This window comes from Microtus ochrogaster, chromosome 24, assembly GCF_000317375.1.
Source record: "Microtus ochrogaster isolate Prairie Vole_2 chromosome 24, MicOch1.0, whole genome shotgun sequence".
In the NCBI taxonomy this organism is placed as follows: domain Eukaryota; kingdom Metazoa; phylum Chordata; class Mammalia; order Rodentia; family Cricetidae; genus Microtus; species Microtus ochrogaster.
This window is the reverse complement of record NC_022024.1, coordinates 31,260,609-31,282,559: the sequence shown is the minus strand read 5'-3', so window position 1 is coordinate 31,282,559 and position 21,951 is coordinate 31,260,609. Positions and strand designations below refer to the sequence as shown.

At 40.6% G+C, this 21,951-nt stretch overlaps 1 protein-coding gene and 1 non-coding gene across 10 annotated transcripts in view; both read left to right on the top strand.

The window, feature by feature from the left end:
* The window catches only part of Anks1b (ankyrin repeat and sterile alpha motif domain containing 1B), a 760,073-nt gene that overhangs the window by 288,031 nt on the left and 450,091 nt on the right, over nt 1-21,951 (top strand). The gene's annotated exons all lie outside the window — the stretch shown is intronic.
* On the top strand, nt 196-302 carry LOC113457388. Its single transcript, XR_003377976.1, has one exon. It is a non-coding gene; the product is annotated as a U6 spliceosomal RNA (small nuclear RNA).

The following is a 21,951-nucleotide window of genomic DNA, read 5'->3' as shown; positions in this document are numbered from 1 at the left end:
TTCTGCCCTGCTATAGGCTGAAGTAGCTTCTTTATTACCCAATGGTAGTAAAACACATTCATAATATACAGAGGGGAATCCCACATCAGCCAGGGATACCCAGTGAGACCATGTATATAATAATAAATAATAAAATGTTTGTCATGGTAAGGTGGGCAAACCATGGAGTCCTTGTAAGAGAGTATGTGACTTTAGGCACTCATTTCAGCAGCACGTATACTAATATTGGAACAATATAGAAAAGACTAGCATGGCCCCTGTGCAGTGTTGACATACAAGTTCATGAAGCATTTCACATATTTTTTAAATGATAAAATCTCCTCTTCACATCAAGCACATCTTCTGTCATACAAACAACAAGGTCACCTTGGAGTCACTGGTAGGAGCTAGTGCATAGCTATGTCTCCTAAGGAGAGTTTTCGCTGCTCCAGCTCCCACCCAGGGTTGTCTGGTACCTCCTATTCTCTTCCTGCTCCACTTGGGTAGATTCTACCCTTTCTTTGTTTTTAGGTGCAACTTCATTAAACTCATGAACCCTGCTCTTTCTGATGCTTTACTGCTAACATACCCCCTTTATTGTAATATACCATGAAGTTTACATGTAGGTTATCAAATATCTGTAATTATGTTTACATGATTTCTTGTTTGTAGGTGGAGGCTGTGAGTTGGTTCCTGGCTGCTTAGCCACAAATTAATCACACAGAAACTATATTATTTAAAAATACTGCTTGGCCGGGCGGTGGTGGCGCACGCCTTTAATCCCAGCACTTGGGAGGCAGAGGCAGGCGGATCTCTGTGAGTTCGAGGCCAGCCTGGTCTACAAGAGCTAGTGCCAGGACAGGAACCAAAAACTATGGAGAAACCCTGTCTCGAAAAACAAAAAAACAAAAAAACAAAAAAATACTGCTTGGAGTATTAGCTCTAGCTTCTTATTGGCTAACTCTTACATCTTAATTTAACCTATTTCTAGTAATCTGTGTATCGCCACGTGGTTGTGGCTTACTGGCAAGATTCCAACCAGTTTCTTTCTCTGGCGGGGCTGCATGGTTTCTTTCTGACTCTGCCTCCTTTCTACCAGCATTCAACCTGGTCCCGCCCACCCAGCAATTTCTGCCCTGCTCTGCTATAGGCTCAAATTAGTCCTTTATTAACCAATGGTATTCACAGCATACAGAGGGGAATCCCACATCACTTGTTGATTTTCATGATTATAGATTGTGTGTGTGTGTGTGTATATGTGTATGTGTGTATGCATCCTTTCCCCACAAATTTGTCATTTTCTCTGACTGGTTTTAAACTCCAATAAAGGAAAAATGGGTCTTTTCAATTCCCTTAATTCCTGGCTTATAGTATATACCAATACCCAGTAGTTTTTGTTTGTTTGTTTGTTTTTTTTAATGAACCAGTGAGTGAGTAAATGCATTACTTATTTACCTGAAATGTATATGGTTTTGAGTAAATGTGTTAATGAATGAATGGCTAAGTCCCCTTAATCATAGGTTTCTCATGACTCATTTCCATATCCTAAGAGGAATACAAATGAGTATATAATTCTTGTTCAGTATTTTCTTACTGTCTGGGGGATAACTCATGCATTGAAAGAAAACAGCCTTTACTGGAGTTTTTTGGACTGATGTGATAGTTAATTCTTTGTGTCAACTTGACTAGATTACTAGATGGCTAGATAATTAGCAAGATATTGTTTTGAAATGTATGTGTGAGTGTTTCTGTAGGAGATTAGCATTTGATCAGTAGATTAAGTAACTCTTCACTCTTATCAATGGAATAGGTATACATCCTATTGTAGAACAATCCAGAAAAAAACTGAAAAGAAATTAGAGGAAGGACTAATTTGTTTTCTCTTCAGTGAAGAAGTCTACCTACTCTTGCCCTTGGACGTCAGACCTGATGGATCTTGGATGGAGGGCAGAAACCGTCTACTCTTCTCATAAACAGGCTTCTGCAACTCAAACCAAATTGTGCTACCAGCTTTCCCAGCTCTTCAGCTTACCATTGGCATATCACAGGACTTTTAAACCTGATGAATCAGATAGCACAGTCCCCAGAATGTCCTCTTATATATAGATGTATGTGTCTTATCAGTTCTATGGCTCTGGAGAAAGCTAATGAAATCATCTCATCATCAAGAAGCACTTGTATTTTTTTTCCAGTCTTTACATCCATATCAGACTGTTGTCTAAAATTTGGACAGCCAAGCTCCTTCTCTAAACTTTCACCTTCATGCCCCAAAGGAGACCGAGGATGAACCATAGAAAGAATAAGCAAAAGTACATGTGTATACACGTTCTCTACCTTATACCAAGTTCATTCTGAAAACAATGTCTTGCTCGCTGAAATTCTGCAGAACAGGTGGACATGAGCCTTTTTACTTCTTTCTGGCTTTCTTTTATTAGGAGAGTGATTTGTAAATATGTAAACAAAACAAGATTATTCTACAGGCAAATTGTACGTGCTTCATTGGGTTGATTATACCAGGTTTTGGTCTATTTTTTATTCACTTGCAAATCTGAACTTGGCGGATGTTCAGTGTTACTGTGGGAGAAAACAAAAGACCCAACGTGTCATGTACATCACATTTCAGATTGCATTGATATTTACCTATAATTATCTATAATTCGTGTCCTTCTAAAAGGATAATGAGCTGCATTTGTGCTAGTTAGCAACCACTCATTAGCTAGATCTGTAGGTCCGCATAAAGTCATTTGGGCATCATTTGGAAATCTTTCCCTCAGGTCTATTTCTTTAGGGATTTTAATGTCCTTGGTAATATTTTTTCATTTCAGTCCTTTTGATGTAGTTTAAAGCATTTTTCATTTTATAAATCATAGTGATTATCTAATGGTTGCATAGATTTCCATCATCTTTAGGCTGATCCATTTTTATGGGCTATCAGCATTCAATACAGCTTGTTCCAGAATTGATTTGATTATAGCCAGCTGTATTGACCATCAAGGCAAATTCAATAAACAGACTGAAGGAACTGATTTGCCCACCAAAGACGGGAACAGCAATAGGTAAAAACCATTCATTGTCCTTTCTAGGAAAGACAAGAAATCAATAAAGCAAATACTCATCCCTGGAGCTATATAGGCAGGGATTTCAACAGCTAATATTAAAAATAAAGTTCAATTGCTTCACCAAAATGTAGAAAATGCGGAGGTTTTTTTAATTACTTATTTTCAAAAAGCATGCCAATTGATTATCTTTTTCTTGAGTATGGGCATGCATGTACATCTGAATTCTATCATCAGAACAAGCTCTTCGAGAAACTGGATAATCATTTCCCATGATAGCTAGGTGCTGGATCATTATGGCCATATAGTAAATGACAAAAGCAACAGAGACACACTGTCCTGTGAAGGAGTGTGGCAGAAGCCTAAGACCAGGAGCAACTCTAGAGTGATCATATTTATACTAATGTTCATTTCTATTACAGATTGGAAGGAAAAAAAGAGAAAGAGCAAAGTAATTTAAACTCAGGTTTTCTGTGAAAATTAAGCCCATATTTCACATTCTATTGACATTTTGTATTATATATTAACTTAAAAGCTCCTTCCCATTCTTCAAAAAAAAACCTACAAAAATGAAATAGAATAAATGACCTATGGTCAAAATTGCAAAAGCAGCTGAAAGATCAGCTATAGGCTTGTATTTTCAACTTCACAGGAGCAGACACTGGCTAGGAATGACTTGTTTTTTAAAATTAGAAATACATATGAAGACTGAAAGTGAACAATTGCAGTCTTATTGCCCTGATTTACTGAAAGACTAGAAAATGGAGTTGCATAGGATATAGAAATGGTTCTTATTTTAATCTTTGTATTTTTCTAACTTAAAATATATTTTATATTAATAGAATGACCAAATACATAGGTTGTGATCAGACAGGTAAGGCTGAGGCATGGTCCTTTTTTCCTTTGCTCAATGATGCAGTTCAACTGAATTATTATCCTTCCTGAGACTTTTTGTTAAAATGAGAAGATAGAATCTGTACCTTATAGGAGTGATGCAGATATTAAGGGAAGTGTGTGTGTGTGTGTGTGTGTGTGTGTTGTCCAGTACTGCTCACTGCTGTAGTTATACAACAGGGAATCAGGAGTTGCTATACCTCTTATCAGCAGCTCTAATCCTGACAACCAAAGCTCTAGAAAGTCTGCAAAGTGCACACAGGATTTGTGGAAAAAAGAAACCCAACTGGGAGAGCCGTCAATCTTCACTCAAAGAGTTATATACTTTAGACAAACAGACAGACCGACAGACACACACACACCTTACAAGTTAAATCAACTAGGATCATTAAAATATGAGTTAAAGAAACAAATTAAACAAGAAGAAACTTGGTTGAAAATCAGGAGATTTAGATTGATCAGGGAGAGTTATATTTAAACATGATTACCATGTTGCTGGCAGAAAGCGTTTCTTGGAATAATCAGGTTTGAAGAAGCTGATAATCGAATACAAGATCTGTAGCTGTCGCCTGTGAGTCACTGGGTTGAGCAAGGAGAAGGTTAAGCCCACTGGGACCTCAAGGCTTAACTCTTCTGTAAAATCACATAAAACAAAAGCAGAAATAATGAAACCAAATCATCATTGTCATGTTGTGTGACTTTTCCATTGTGGTTTTCCCTCCCAGGTATAGAAATGATTAATACTATGTCTTCTTTGAAGATTTGGGCATCTTCTTTATTCATTTTGTATGTCCATCACGTAGCCTCATTCCTAACACGCAGCTGGTGCCCATCCACATTTGATGGATTGAATGAGTTCAGCAAAGGTTCTGAGCAAGAGAAAAATCTCAGTGGGTAAAATTCTGCTTGTGTGGTAGATCTCAAGGCAGCCCTTGGGTTTTATATTTGTGTTGAAAGAGCTTTCTGAGGTTAGACTCTGACTCATGCATTTGAATTGTGGATTGGGTTCAATAAATAGATTTTCTTAGTTTTTACTTTAAACATGCATAATCAAACAATATTTACTTATTGTCTCTGTAGAACTATGGCTAAGTCATCATTAAATCCAGCATTGTTTTGAAAAGACCTGTAATTTTTCTTGGTCCTCACGTTTTCTGCTGTTTATCTTTGTCATATTTGGGAAAGTTTTTATTTGTTCTCATTCCCTTTCCAAAATCTATTGGAATTAACTATAACCTAAGTAACCCTTCCCCTTTTTTATTTTTTGGTTTTTCAAGACAGGGCTTCTCTTTGTAGCCCTGGCTGTCCTGGAACTTCTCTGTAAACCAGGGTAGTATCTCAAACTCAGAGATCCACCTGCCTCTGCCTCCTGAGTGGTGGGATTAAAGGTGTGCACCACTACACCTGGTTCACAAGACCCCTAATAATGATGCATAAACAATGGGTTGAGAGGCTCTTAGAGTTCCTGTTTCTGTAGTATCTTAACTAGCCCAACAAACACCACTGGCATCCACTCAGAGAACTGCAGCTCTGAATTAGTTAGCATGTTCTGACTTAGCATGCTGTACCGCCATACTAGTTATTTCCTTAGAGACATGTTTGTCAAGCAGCCAATGGTTCATTTGATAAACACTTAGTGTTTGTTTGTCAAAGGTGCTTTTTGGGTTCATGAATACAAACAGAATAAGAAAAATAAAGTCTACTATAACTTGCATTCTCAGTTCAGAAAGACTGGTGAGCAGCTATGTAAACAGATGGGCAAGGCTAATTTCAGATCGTAATTAATGCTTGGAGCCAATAGAGTAAAATGTTTGAAATTGAGAAATGAAGGAGAATAATTTAAATTGCATGGCCAGGGAAAGATATCTCTGAAGATGTTGTTTTTGGGCTGAAACCCAAATGATGTGAGTCACCCTCGGGTAAACCTACGTAAAGAGAGAGCAAAAATACAGAATGATAATAACTTTTGACATCGAGTCAAAATTCTAGCAGGTCTTTGTAGAAATTAGCAAACCAATTTTCAAACCCTTGTAAGAATTCAAAGGATACAGAACTTTTAAAAAAAAAGTCTATAAGTATGTGGTTAATGGATTTCAAACAAAGATGTGTTTCAGTGAGGAAAGCAAAGTATTTTAAAGAGTTATTATTGGAAAATAAGATGTCATTTATTAAAAGGAAAAAAGTATTTATCTATAACTCACACTGTAAGTTTGCTTCCTAGTGCTGTGATAAAACACTCTGAGCAGTAACAGCTTAGAAGCAAGGGTTTGCTTTGTCTTTCAGGATACAGTCTATCATCAAAGGAAGCCAAGGTAGAAACTCAGGCAGAAACAGGACACAGAAACAGCGGAGGAACATTTATTACTTTCTGACTTTTCTGGGGCCCACTTTCAGCTGCCTGTCTTACATAACACAGGCCCACCTGCCCAGGGATGGCTCTACCGACAGTAGGTTAGCCCCTACTTCTAGCAATGAAGAAAATAGCTCACAAACATGCCATTGGCTAATCTGAGCAAGACAAATTCCCTAATTGAAACTCCCTCAGAGAACTCTGCTGTATCAAGTTGATAGCTGCAGCTAAGTAGAATGTAGTCGGGGGCTTTTCTTTCCCACCTGCCAGTTGCTGTAGCCATTTCCAAATCATCACTCAGAGGTTTAATATCAACTATAATTGGTCAGTTGCTCAGGCTTATTACTAGCTAGCTCTTGCATACAAGTTAACTTACTTTTTGTTAATCTATGTATCACCATGTGGCCTGTGGCTTACCAGTAATACTCTGGCATATTACTCCTCCTATGGCTGCTGGTATCTCACCCAACTACACCTTCTTTCTCCCTGTATCTCTGCTTGGATAGTTCACCTAACTGTATTCTGCTCGGTCATAGTCTAAAGCAGCTTTATTCATCAACCAATAAAATCAACTGAGGGTTTGTCTCCCTGTTATTTGATGATTCCAATTTAGATTTCTTTTGTATATGTGTATATTTTAAGGAACTTCTACCGGGCATTGGTGACACACACCTTAATCCCAGCACTTCAGAGGCAGAAGAAAGTGGGTCTGTGTGAGGTCAAGGTCAGCTTGGTCTTCAAAGTGAGTTCCAGGACAGCTCAGGCTACATAGTGAGTCTGTGTCTCAAAGAAAAACAACAGAAAAACAAACAAACAAACTTCTGCTGTGTTAATTTATTTTCCATAAGAGCCCCTCAAATGGCCCTTAGGTTTAACTCTTCCTTTTTATATTTCCTTCCTTACCCACCTCTTCCCTTTCTCTTTCTTTCAATCTTCCTCTTTCAGTACCCCCCCCCCCAACTCCATCTATAACTATCTATTCTATTTCCCTTTCCTGGGGAATCCTTCCCTCCCAGCTAGTCCCTTACTCTACACCTAACTTCTGGGGTTATATGAGTTGTAGCCTGCTTATTGCAGACTTAGGAGCTAACTAACATCCATAAACCATATTTGTCTCTTGGAGTCAGGATCACCTCACCCAGGATGGTAGTTTTTCTAGTTCTATCCATTTACTTATTAAATTCATGACTTATTTTTTGGTAGCTGAGTAACATCCCATTTTGTGTAAATATCACACATTTTCTTTATCCATTTGTCTGTCATTGACTGACATCTAAGTTGTTTCTAGTTTCTGGCTATTGTCAATAGGGTGGGAATGAACATGGTTGAGTGATTGTGTCTAGTAGGATGTCCTTTGGATTTATGTCCAAGAGTAGTTTAGCTGGAGCTTGAGGTAGCTCTATCCCCAACTTCCCAAAGAGCTACTACACTGCTTTCCATAGTGGCTGAAGAGATTTGCAGTTATACCAGCAATAGATGGGTGTTCCTCTTACCCAGAATATCTGCTTTTTTCAAGTTATTAAAAATGAGAAGACAAACCTGACACTGTGAGTGTATATTACTAAATATCGTATTTGATGAGCAACTAATCCAGAATATATAAAGACAAATTCAACAATCGGGAAATGCAAATTTCCATTTGAAATTGAACAAGCATTTTGAGCAAGACCGTTCTCCACAGGAGGCGTAAAAATATTCAGACGGAAAACACACACACACATTTTTTTTATATATATATATATATATATATATATATATATATATATATATATATATATATATATATATGAATGTGCACCAGTAGCTGTTAGTTCAATACACACCCATTACAAAGCTAAAGATTACAAAGATGAGGAGGGGACAAGAGGTGGCAACATATCTCATATGTTGCACGTGGGAATACAACGTGTTTGACCTCTTTGGAAAAAAATGCCGTTTGGCAGGGCTTTAGTTGTTGTTGTTTTAAGTTTAACTCTTACCAATGTTTAACCATGTTCTTGCCGTCTAGTCCTGGGTATTTATTGAAGAGAAATGAGTGTCTGTGGTTTGCAAAGCCCTGTATGCAAGTGTCCTGCAGAGTTATTTCCAGCAGTCCCAAACTAGGAAAAAAGTGCTTCAAACTGTTCAAGAGATAAATGGCTCAACAAGCTGTCCTGTGTTTGTATGCAGTTCGACTGGGCATAAAGAAAGGAATAAGTTTATAGACCTAAATAGTGAAATGGATAAACCTCAAAATACCTTTACTCAATAATCCGATATGGAGTCAGGCAGGTAGAGAGGGCCTGGATTGTCCAGGCTCTCAAAGACCACGGGGAAGAGTTTGGTCTTAATTTGGGATACGATGGGAAGCAGCCAGTGGAAGGTTTTCAGTCGTTTTCTGATTTGATTTACACGGTAGAAGCGTCATTTCAGTCAGTACATGGAAGAGCAACAGAGGCAACATGAGGTTGACTAAAAGCTTCCACCTTGTTCAGAACATAGAATGGTTTGGACAAAAGCGGCTGGATTAAAATGGAGAGAAGAGACGTAAGAGAATGTAACCTTATTAAAATTCAGTGGCTTTCTGCATTTATTTTAATTTTTGGTGACTGGTGGAGGGGAGGATTCGCTGTAGAGAACTGTTTCAACCCTGACCTCAATATCTGGCAGCAGGGCCCCCTGTCTGTCTTACTGGCAGCCTGTTTGGTTCTGTGACTTTGGACACTCAATAGAGCAACACTACTTTAAACCACTAACATCTTGCATCGTTATTCACTGATGTCCAGTTCACCTAGAGAATCCAGCAGTATTAGAGTCAAAGTGGGCATGGCAGGACTCTGCTTCTGCTTCATGTGGAGAATCAAGCATCCCCTAAGACTTCTTAGCAGCTAGACTCTGAGATTTATCTCTTCTTGATGATAAAGTATCCCTACTTGATGATGCTTTTTTTATAGCCCTAGGCAACCCAGAGCTTATTTAGAGTTGTTTAGGAGGATTCTGACCTGCACCCCAATGCAGATAATGTATTGGTACATTAGCTCATTTATTTATTTAATTTCTCCATCCATTAGCCCAGTAAGCACCTGGTGACATTTGCTGTAGGTAGATAAATAGAATAAAAACCAAAAGATTGCAGCCATGTATTATTTCAGCCATCCCTAATATGCTCAGGGAAATGTTTCTCTAGTCTTCCTGAGTAGACTTTTTTTTTTTTGCTCCCAGAGCAAAAGAACCCTCATTTATACCAAAGAAAGTATAGACTTTCTTCAAAGACAGGTAATCTTGAATCAGTCAAGGTAACTGGCTGCGACAATAGGATTTAACAGCTGCAGTGGAAGCTGTACTTTATGAGCTATTTTTATGCAGGTTCTTTTTTCCATGGCATTGAAAAAAGAAGCCCTTGAAGTTAAATTAGCAGTTAGCAGTTACCTGTTGTGGTGGTGCTCTAGTAACGCCTCCCCAGAAGAGATCCATCAGCTTCCCATCTTCGCAGTCCTGTGTTAAAGTTAAAACCCTAAGCCCCCCATTCACTAACAACAGAGGGGAAAAAAGGCACAGAACAGAGGTGGACATCTAACAACTGTGAGATCTGTGACCAAGACATTTAGCTAACAATCGGTAAATCACAAGACCCTGCTGTTGTCAACGCTATTGAAAAATAGGATTCATACTGAAGAGGCAGAAAAGAAATGCAAGAAAGCCCAAGAAACATGGCATCCATATGGCAGCTCACCAAAGGTCGGGGATAATGCTTACTGCGGACGCTGGCAGGTCCTTTCCCTTGTCTCACCTGTGGCTGACCTGGGGAGGATTTTCTGAGTTTTCCATCGTGGGGATTGAATCCTGGAAAAGTTACAGGATTCCCCACCAACCTCACCAAGGATTTCATTCTCTCCTAAGTAGCAGAATACTCCGGTGTTGGCTCTAGATTGTCCTCTGTGTTGAATAACTTACTGCCCTATGTCTTCAAGACTTTCCTTGCTAGTTGGAGTTTCTGCAACTTTTGTTCCCTATTAAATGTCTACTAGGCATTTCAACCTTACACATCCCAAGGGGAGCACCTACCGCTCCCAGCCCCAAAGTCTGCTCCTCCTATGGCATTCCCTAGCATGGCAATGACAACTCCAACCTCCCCACTTGCTCTGAAATTCTTGGCATCCTTCTAAATTATAGTCCATATTTTATTAATCAGGAAACCCTACCATTTCCACATAAGAAAACTGAATCACATCTCTTAGTCCAAGCCACCATCTTCCCCAACCTGGACGACTGTAAAAGTCTTTTAATCTGTCTCCGGGTTCCACCTTGTGCTCCCAAAGGTCTGCTTTTAATCTAGCGCGAGCGATCTTTTGAAAACACGTGTTCCTTCCCCCCACCACAGACTTCCCAGACTCGTATCTCGTCTTTCACTGAAAAGCAGTCATTATAAAGCAGGGGTCGGTCTGCAGGAGCCTTGCTGGCCTCGCCTTTCACTGCTCTGTCCATTACCCAAGTTCTTCAGTTCCAGCAATCTTCCCAAGCACTCTCTGCATGAGAATGTACTGAGCACAGTTGTGTAACATGAGGGCCTGCTTGTTGGGGTTTGTGTCCTGCCCAGTTCCCACAGCTGTTTAGACCCAAAAGAATCACACAGAGATTCTGCATTCGTTATAACTGATTGGCCCCTTAGCTCAGGCTTCTTGTTAACTCTTATAACTTATATTAATTCATTACTCTTAACAATGTTAGACACATGAGCTGCCTTTTTCGGCGGGGCAGGACTGCGGAGGAATGGGCTTTCTTCTTCCCAGAATACTCCTGTTCTCATTGCCCCGTCTATTCTTCCTGCCTGACTACTGGCCAATCAGTGTTTATTTAAAACATAATTGACAGAATACAGAATTCTCTGGCACCACCACCCCCCCTTTTTTTTAAGAACATCCATAGTCCATTTTTAAGGAATGTGGGTGTAGTTTTCCAGGCCACTTCCTGCTGGTTGGGGGTGCTGATAATCTTACTTGAGCCTCTGCCTCCTCTGTCCTTCCCCACGTAGCCCAGTGATCTACCCTACTTGTTCTATAGTTCTTTTCCACGACACTGCTTTAGCAAATACAAAATCTTTACCATGTGCAGTAAAGAAGCAAATGCCTCCCTTTATAGTATACTTACCTCCTGACGTTTGTTTTTCTAAATGGATCCTGTCCTTACTGAACATTTGATCCACCTGACTTAATTTTGTGTTCTCTTGCTGCTAAGTTGTACACTTCATGAGAACAAGGAGTTGATTTGGTGCTTGCTGAAGGCCCAGCACACACAACGGTGTTCAATGCATATCGATTATATTAAGGTAACCTAAAACATTATGTTTATACTCTCAAAGAGAGTTGAGCATCAGCATTTTCGTGATTCTATTTAATGATTGGTTTCTCACTGTGACAGCCCACGTCCAAAGCCCGTGTCCCACCTCATATATAATTCCACTTCTCCATTAATAAATTTGCATTCTGGTGAGACATTTCCTGCTTCTCGTGAGGGCTTTTCTTTGCTGGGTGCCGTGAGGGTCCATGCACTAGTTAAAGGCCACGAAAGGTGATGGAAGTATGTTCACCTCTTCTAATTTATGTGGAATTGCCCATCAACTGATATCAAGTGTTTTTCTGTTGTTTTTGTTGTTGTTGTTTTGGGGGGTTGGGGGTTTGTTTTTTTTGTTTTTGTTTTTTGTTTTGATTTGTTTGTCTTTTTAGAAGGGCTTGACCAAATGTTCAGGTCTGAGCTCTTAGCAGTGTCTCGTAATTCATCTGGTTGGGCTAGACGCATCACCATGTGAGCCTGCAACCAACTGGCAAAGCACCTTCCTCCTAGAAGGACTCAGAATTTCCTCTTATAATTTTGAAAATTCAGAAGTAAGGAAGTACTCATTTTTCTGAGGTAGATAATGTTCCTTTTCCTTGGTATGGGTCGTGCAACATGTACTACCTTAACACTGGTTGCCCTGAACAGGTACAGACCACTCCTCTGGAGATAAGCACTTCTTATGTAATTTTGTTTCTTGTTCATTTCTCTGTTCAATACAAGTAAGTGGGGGTAATATTCTTTCCCTGTATTCATGGACCCAGATGCCTGCCTTGTGGCTCCATTTTGCCCTACATTTGTAGGACACCCTCCATTCAGAAGGTGAGAGAACATAGTCTCTGTTGATGGAGGGTTATGGCCAGAACTATTAGAGACCTGCAGAGAACTCAAACCAATAGGAAAGCATATGGGATGGAGGTGTTCCTTTAGCTGCCAGTTCTAAGCCGTTCAGTCATACAGAACCCCACCTTGTACTTAGATTGTTAAATCTTTCTCTCGATTTCTTCAAGTTGGCAATTGACATTAACTAACCATCACACACACACACGCACACACACGGAAAGAAAAAAGTGCTCCAAATATATTATGCTTTTGCACATTTAAGATCACATTTTATGATATCCAACTGTATTTTTAAAAGTTAATCAGCATTTGCCAACAGATACAATTCTTATTTTAAAAACCCCATGGATTATATGACTCCATTTACATGAAGCATCCAAATGAGGCAAATCTCTGTATAGGCAGAAACTGAATTAACAGTCGCCTAGGGCTGGGGATGGGAGAGGGTAAACGAGGTGTGAGCGGTACAAGGTTTCTTCATTAGACGGTAGGAAAGAGCCAAAATTAGATTACAGGAACAGCTTCCCAATTCTCCAGTGGAGATCACTGAATTGTATGTTTTGTATCGATGACATACATCATCGTTCATAGACAATGACAATCATCCTTCATAGAATTTGGCTATTTATCTTTTCTATTTCATAAAGGCTTTTCTCTTGGCCGAGTCTGTCAAGCAGTCACCCAGAGAGCAGGTCACGTAGCATGCAGCTACTCACAGCCTGGACTGAGTCGTTGAGGCACCGTATTGGCTCCCGAAAACAAGAACACAAAGACCGTGACCTCTGTCTTCAGGCGGTTCATGGTCTGGTGAAGGAGTAAGACTGAATGAAGTACAATGTGCTGCAGATCCCCAGGAGCTCCCATTTAGTCACATGTGGGGCAATACAAAGCAGAAGAAAGGCTAATGACACATAGACATATTTAATATTTAGAGAACCTTATTTGCCACGACAAAGAAAGACTTTCTTCTTCTCCAGAAGCCTTGTACTTCATACATGCTTAAAGCACTCCCCTTTCTCCATTCCTCACTTTAGTGTGGGTCTCTTTAATTAGCACGTAAGCAAGGTTGTTAGACATTAGGAGGAAGTCACCGACAAAGGACCATCTGTATTTGACTTGGCTTGAAGAAGGGTTTCAAAGGCCGTTTGTAGGAGGTGATTCCTGACCTCAGTCTCAGAGGATGAGGCCCAAAGGAAAGAGCTGAGGGAGGTGGGCAAAGAGAGAGGGCACAGGGTACATTTGGAACCCTTCTTGCCGTTTGTTGTCTCTGTCTCTCTGTCTCTGTCTGTCCCCTTGTCTCTGTTTCTCTGTCTCTAACTTTGTCTCTGTCTTTATCTGTCTTTGTTTCTGCCTCTGTGTTTGTGTATGTGTGTGTGTGTGTATGTGTGTCTGTGACAGTCAATTTTAGTTGTTAATTGGATGAGATCTAGCATCCCCTAACATATGAGCCCCTGGCCGTGCCGGTGTGTGTGTTGGGAGGATCTTGGTTAAGCTAATAACATGGGAGGACCCACCTCCTGATATGGGGTGACTCCCATTCCCTGGGCTTGAATTCTAGGCAGTGCAGACGGTAGACTCTGAGCAGAGTACAAGCGTTGATTGCGCTCTCCTTCCTGACTATGGATTCTGCATGACCAGTTACTTCACACTTCTTCCTTGAGTTCTCCACCAGGATGGACCTGAATCGGTAACTGTGAGCCAAAATAAACCTTCCTCCCTCACATTGCTTTGGAGAGAGTGCTTTATCACAGCAGGATCCAGTGTGTGCACAAATGATTGTACCGTTGTGTATGTGTGTGTAAGCCAGAGATCATCCACAGATACCACATCTCAGGATCCATCCACCTTATTCATTGAGGCGGGGCCTTTCACTAGTACCTGGGGCTTGCTGATCAATCTACCCTGGCAAGCCAGAGAGGGCCAGAGATCTTCCAGTCCTTACCTCCGCGGCCCTGGGGTTAAAAACATGCACAAACATGCACCGCCAGACATGTATTATACACATACACACACACATGTATTTTCACATGGGTGCTGTGGACCAAATTCGGGTCCTAATGCTTCCACAGCAAGCAATTTACTGACTGAACTATTCCCCAGCCTCTACATATTTGTTAATATAAATATTTGCTACAGGAGCAAGCGCATTCTTATCATTTAAATATTTGCTACAGGAGCAAACGCATCCTTATCATTTTAGTGGCTTAACCAAGTAGCCTTTCTTTTTCCTATACAAAGTCCAAGGCTCAGAGCTTGGTCACAGAAGATCATTTGGACACTGTGACTTACAGCATCAGCCAAGCTGTTACTATTTAGCCAGTGATGGTGAAAATACAGGCCTGTCTGAGAAACTTCCCTGGGCAGGCATGGGCAGAGGGTTCATCAGCTGTGCAAACATCCTCCATGCCACATTTCTGTCATAAGCTCCCGCTGAATTTGGTAACAATGGGAAAAATGCAGTTCCTGGATAGGCTGCCCTCCCCCCAGCACCCCAGCGTTATCCATGGGAAGACGCAAATCTTCTATGGACAGCTTGATTTCTGACGTTCCCGCCTGAATAGTTTTCTTTTATGCTGCAAAGGGTAGAATTACACCTATTGATTGCTCTCACCTTGATCACGTTGTTGACGAATCAAGGAAATGTGCTGAGAACGCGCACAGAGAATAGTAGAATTCTATCTTGAGTGGAAAAGACAGCTGTGCATTGTTCAGGCTGTGAGACGAGACCTGTTCAACAGTCATCCCCAGGGCAAAATTTCACCGTGGTCTGTTGCACCTAATAAAATGTACACTCAATCATACAGCGATCCATAATCTACTTTCCTGTCGGTCTGAGGTCCCACGTGGCCCAGTGAATGAATCATAGCTGTTTGAAGGCACTTAGTGTCTTGAGCTGGATCCTGTTTGCCTGGGTATGGTTTCCATCCGCAACCCAAGATGTTGAGCAACACTGAAAGTTTAAGGGCCTTCTGAAGTTGGATGATTTTGGAAGGAAAGGAAGGATTCTGGGCTAATTCAGAAGCACATTTGCTTCTAGCCCCTCACGTGTTGATATAGATACCTCTAATGTATGTTTTTATTGCTCTCTGTGAAATGACATTGTTTTCTAAACACCCTTCAAAAGGTAAAAGTCAGGAGAGATCAGTAGGATCAGCAGTCGTCATTCTGCACTGTAGGTGAGTGGGAAATGGTCTCTGTAGGCTCCCATATTTGAAAACTCAGTTCCCCGTTGGTGGCACAGTTTGGGGGAGATGATGGAACTCTTAAGATGATGCAGTCTTGCTAGAGGAAGCCTGCCACTGAGGGAGAGTGTTGAGAATGTACAGCCTTGTTCTCCTTCCTGTTTACTCTCTCTGCTTCCTGTGTGCAGTTGAGTGTGGTCTCTCCGCTCCCAGCTTTTGCAGCCATGACTTCCTTCCCTGCCACTGTAGACACTTAGCTCGCTGCAACCCTAGGTCAAAATAAACTCTTTCTTAAGTAGCTTCTGGGCGTGCTATTTTATCACAGCCACAGAAAACTGACTGATACTGGCAGCAGAATAGCTCTGATAACATCTGTGGAAAAGCCGAATGATTTGTTTTGGCTTTTCTTTTTCTTTACATTCTGGACATGATTGGGGTAATAGAAAAATGTTTTCTTTTTATGAGGTGTTCATGAGAAGTGAACAGACTCAAATCATAAAATAATACTGTCATTTATCGAGAGCTGCCCGTCAACAGGCATGAATGAGGTAAGGGCGGGGTGTTCCAAAGCCTGAGGACCAGCAAGTCCCTTTTCCTTTATGGCCCTGGGAGCTGAATCACCCAGGGTTTCCTTCATGTGATGTATGGACACTACAGCTAAGCGGTCTCCCAGCCATACGTTCATTTCAAATGAATTTCTACTTGTAGTTCTCTCTTACACAGAAGTACTTCCTAATACCTCATCTTAGCGATGTCTTGATATTGGTTGCCAAGAAACAGAGGTTCTCATGAGAAAAGGGAAGAGAAGGTAGAAACCGTCCATTAGTTAGAATAAACTCCAAAGGGAGTCACAGTGCTCACCTGATCCGCTATTAGGATGCTATGAAGAGGTGACCTGCCTGATTCAGGGACACAGGCATCACAGATATATTAAAAAGTTCTCAGTTGTTAAGACTCCCATTTTCCATCTCTAATTCCTGACATCCACAGTCTTATTGCCACGGGGATGATTTATTCCTCTCGTACCTGTAGACTACCAGATACTCTGTTATGTTTTATAAACGTCTGATGCAGTTGACGTTAGTAGGGATCTCCCCCCACCCCCCATTTTAAAGAGCGTATGGAAGTTTCGCAAGGCACTCATAACAATATGAGGAGTAAGTGGTTTCAAGTCCATAACTGTATTTTCTCTCAGCTCTCGGGGCATTAACCAACCAGCCGACACGGGAGCAGACCTCTGAGTTGATTGTGCTTTTGAAAGGTTATTTTAAACAGCAACCATGACTGCAACAAATTTTAGTACCTAGAAAAAAAAAATGGTACTGCCCTTTCAGGATCTTCAAACACATCACAAGAACGTTTTAAACCGGGCAGCTGGGAGGAGATTGGAAAAGTGTTCATGACATTCTGTCAGACAAAGAGAAGGTTGGGTAGAAGCCTAAGAAGGAAGTAGTAGTAGACGCCAAGGACTACAGGTAGTAGATGGACAGGGTGTGGCCGGGGTCTTCAGAGTAAGGCAAATACAAATAAAGACACTGGACACCGTTTCCATAAGGAAGGGCTCTGGCAAGCGTTGCTTCCAGTATAAAATAGGGCGCCTAAACATGGCCTAAGATTTTCACACGGAATGCTCTAAGTCTCCTGAAAGTGAGAGGGTGGACTATTAAACACAGATAGTTGTAGGCTTATCCTTATTTTCTTTATTTATATATATTTAGTTGACTTACTTTCTTAATCTTTCCAGATGTCAAAATAATTGAGTATTTGAAAAATGGCATCTGGACAAAGCTCATAACCAGAGAGCCATCAGGAAAATGTGGCTTAAAGTATAATCCTGTGGGAAGACTATCAGATGTGTTTATTAGATCCTCAAAAAATAAAATCAAAGAGCTTCATGGGAAGTTCCAGGTGTAAGAGAAGACCCAGGACCTCATGGCCTTGCCTGGGGCTCCTCCCCACTAGGGGACAATCTGTTTAAGTGCTTGAGGACCACACAGAGTCACCCAGGAATATTGTAGAGAACTCTGGGTAGAAAGGACATGTCTTGAAGAAATCTGTGGACAGGATAATTTCCTAAGTGATGCTCACAGACCCCGTAGCCTTTCCGAAAGGATGATTCTGGTGGAATCATGCTTAGGTTCTGCTGAAGAACTAGAGAGTACAGTATATAAGATGTTACTGTTCTCTCTGAGGTTTCTGGGTACAAATAAAGCACAAGAATTTTGTATGGTGATATAGAAGAATCTACTTTTAATAAAAATATTTTTAAAAAAAAAAAAGTCAATGAAAGATCATTAAGAAGGAAAAGCCAAGAACCTGGAGACTAGAACTTATTTTAAGGATGGTATATTTGTTTCCTAGGGTTTGCATAACAAAATCCTACAACTGAATGGTTTGAATAGAACCATTTATTTCTTTTCTAACAGTTCTGGAGGCTCTTTTCTATTGCTCCAAGAACCAAAATCAATAGTGAGTCAGTCTAAGGCAACAGGACTGAGCTCTAATTGGCAAAACAAAACAAACAAACAAACAAACAAACAAAAGAGGAGCCTGCACCCAACTGGGTTTCAGAGTTTCAGTAGTCTAAACCCAACTCTTTATTTCCCGTCTTCCCTCTTTAAAATACCACTGTCTGTAGTGTCAGGGTCCCCGGAGGGTTTTGACTGTGGCCTGTATAATATTGCCCCACGTGACTGTGTGGACTCAAAAGCTCCCAGCACACACAACAAATGGCACACAAGGAGTTACCTCCCAGAAGCTACACCTGAGGAGTCTGTTCCACACCTGGATGTGCTTGAAGGAGTAACAGCCTGCATTTCAAGTTCACGTTGTAATAAGATTAAGACTTGGGGTTCACGTGGAAGCGTTACATAGGATGAATGACTGGAATGTGGTGTCACATTTGTTGATTATTGCTTTAAGGTAGAAACTCTGTCAATAGTTGAAAATTTTCTGCAGGGCCATTATTCTCTCTGTGAAAGGCTGTCCGCAGAGTCTTCAGGGGTCAGTGGCAGCTCTGCATGGTGCTCTGTGAAACAGTGGCAACGCTGCAGCAGTGTGTGAGACACTGTAAACGGTTTCTGAAGCTCCTCAGGAAAACATCTTGAAGGGTCCCTTCAAAGAGCTCTTTCCATAAAGTATTTCAGATGAACAATGTGGAGAAGAAAGATTCAAATGTCTTTACCTATACGTCATTACGATCCCACTTCCCAAATATCTGTCATGTTCATGTTTGCTTCCACTTAACAAAGCAAATGGAATTACTCATCTTCAAGTTCTTGTGCCAAAGTACTAGTTAAGACTAACTTTGCTACTGTGGTCGTTGACCTTACAGATGGATGTAGGAAAACCAAATCCCTTGTGGAGTAACAAGATCTTACAGACATCTCTGCTCAAGCACTGTAGGGTTCTAGTCTCCTTGTGATTTTTGAGGGGTACTAAGGACTTGGGCATAGGAGAGATTTGTTCCACCTGTATGCCTACACAACTGTATGTTTAAGTATATGCCAACTAGGCCTGAGCTTTATTGATTATATTTTCTTATTTTATTTTAATATCTGGATAGGCTAGCATCCATGGCTTTGATTCAGGAGACATAGCCCTTCCCAGAGTTAATTCCTAGAGTTATGTAAATGATCGCCTTTGGACACACAAACCAATCAGTGCAGAGCTCACACCCCTGATCATCTTATGTATCAAATTCTCACACAGCACATCCACATTGCTCCTACTCTACATCACCACGAGTACTTAGCAAGTTCTCATTGCTGCAGCAGAATACCTGGCAGAAGAAACGTAAGGAAGGCAGGGCTTCTTTTGGCTCACAGTCTGAGAGCATCTTTCTACCATGAGGGAGAAGGCATGGCAGCAAGGACTTGAGGCAACAGGCTAGGTTGCAGCCACATTCAGGAAGCCAATAGAGATGAGGGCTGAGGCTCAGTAGTCTATCCATCCATAAGATGCTGCGGTGCATGTCTAGGGTGTGTGTCTTGTTACCTCATTTATCCTTTCTGGAAATTCTTCACAGGCCTGCACGGAAGTCTGTCTCTTGGTTATTCTCGATCCTGTCACCTTGACAATCACTCTTAGCCATTGCCCATGCTGTACAGAATATAAAAGTCCATTGATTTGGAAAAACATGAAAGCCTATGTTTATATTTTCTTAAAAATACTTTTTTATTTGTGTGGAATCTATAACATACCTCTATTTGTTTCTGATTTTAACAATTTGAATCTCCCCTGTGGTTCATAGTCTCTATTTTCTTGATTGTGTTTTAATGAACGAGCCTTTGATTTCATTGGTTTTACTCTATTATTTTTCTGTTCCTATTTTGGTTTTTCTGAGCTCAAATCTTTCTTTTCAAAAACATATTTATTTGGGATAGAGAGATAGCTCAGCAATTAAGAGCTTTGGCTGCTAATTCAGAGGACCCACATTCTACCTCCAGGACCCACCTTGCAGCTCACAACATCTGGAATTGTAGTCCCCAGGGATCCACTGCCCTCTTCTAGACTCCTTGGGCCCTAGACATGCATATGGTACATAGACATATATGCAGACAAAATGCTCACACATTTACAATAATTTTTAAATACATAATTTATTTGTTTGTTTATACATGCACCTGGATGGGCATGAAACAGCCACTGGTATACATCACAACATGCATGTAGAGATTGGATGACAGCCATGACAAGTTAGGGTGCCTTCTACTATACAGGTCTCAGGAACCAAACTCTGGCCATCAAACTGGGTAGTGAGTGCTTCTACCCACTGAGCCATCTGGCTGGCCTCCTATAATCTTTGCTGTTTCTTTCATTAATGTGGCCTTGGGTGTGGTTCATTCTTCTTTCTTTTTCCTTAATTTGTAAAGGTTTTTGTTTGTTTCTTGAGTTCTGTGTAGTCCCAACTGTCCTGAAATTTGCTATATAGACCAGGCTGGCCTCGAACTCACAAAGATCCACTTGTGTCTGTCTCCCAAGGGTGAGGATTTCAAGGTGTGCATCACCACACCCATCCAAGGTACGTTATTGAATAAAGATGATTCTTGTCTTTTTATATAAACATTTGTAGCTACAAAATTCCCCTATAGCATGGCTTTGCCCCATCCATAAATTTTGATGGGTATTCGTACTTGTTCTTTCCTAAATATTTTCAAATTTCCTGTGATCCACTGTTTTTTTGTTTATATCTTTGTTTAACACAAATTTGCAAATTTTCTAGTTTTTCTTCTCTTCCTGACCTCTGACTTATTCTAGTTTTGGTCAAGAAAGATATTTTATATAATTAATTTTTATCTTTTATTGAAAAAGTTTGTAACCTAGCATGGTCTTTCCTAATATATGGTCTCTCTAATATTCACGAGGAAGACATGATTTCTGTTGACAGTAGGTAGATTTTTTTTCAGGTTATTTCCATTAGTTCTGATTGTTGCACTGATATAATTATGTTCTTCCTTACGAGGCTTCATCTGCTTGTTGTGTTTGTTATTAAGAATGGCACAATGGAGTCCTCAACTGTCCTTATAGAATTACTTTTCCCTTCTCTTCTGTTTTTATTTCATATGTTTTGGGGTTCTGAAATTGATTGTATGTGTGCACATTAGCCTTTCATCATTTTACTGTAATGAACCCTTTATTAATGTAAAACATTTTACCTTCTTGGGACCTTTTCAAATATATAGTCGGACAGTAATACAGGTCCCCCTGTTCTAACTTGCTTCCTGTTGGCGTGGAGTTCCCATTCCGTATCTTTTCCTTCCAACTTGCTCTGTCTTTAGATGTAAAGTTAGTTTCTTGTCAGAATAGGTTGGAGCACATTTATTTATAAACCTATTCTGACGGTCTCTATTTTAGAGAATTTATTCCACTTTTATTTGAAATAGTTTTGAGTACCCCTTGATTTACAATGTGGTCATAGCCCCCAAACCAGTCACTGGAAGCTGAAATTTATATAAGTAAACAATCCAACTTTGTAAATATATCCTGCTGAGTTGGGGCTTAGTAGATAATGTGGAGAACTAACCTGATCACAGGGTTTACTGGAAGGCTTGGTTTGCTCCGTGATCGTGGAACACAACAACTAGCACACTGAAGTTGGGAAAAAGTCAGCTTTTCATCACTTTGTGTAACATGGGAAACCTTTACCCCTTTATAACTTTACAGGCATCTCTTTCTGTTGTTACAAAGTGAAGTCTCTGTACATTCCCTCTTTCTGTTGCTGCTGCTGTTCTCATCTTCTTCCTCTGCTCCTGCTCCTGCTCCTGCTCCTGCTCCTGCTCCTGCTCCTGCTCCTGCTCCTGCTCCTGCTCCTGCTCCTGCTCCTGCTCCTGCTCCT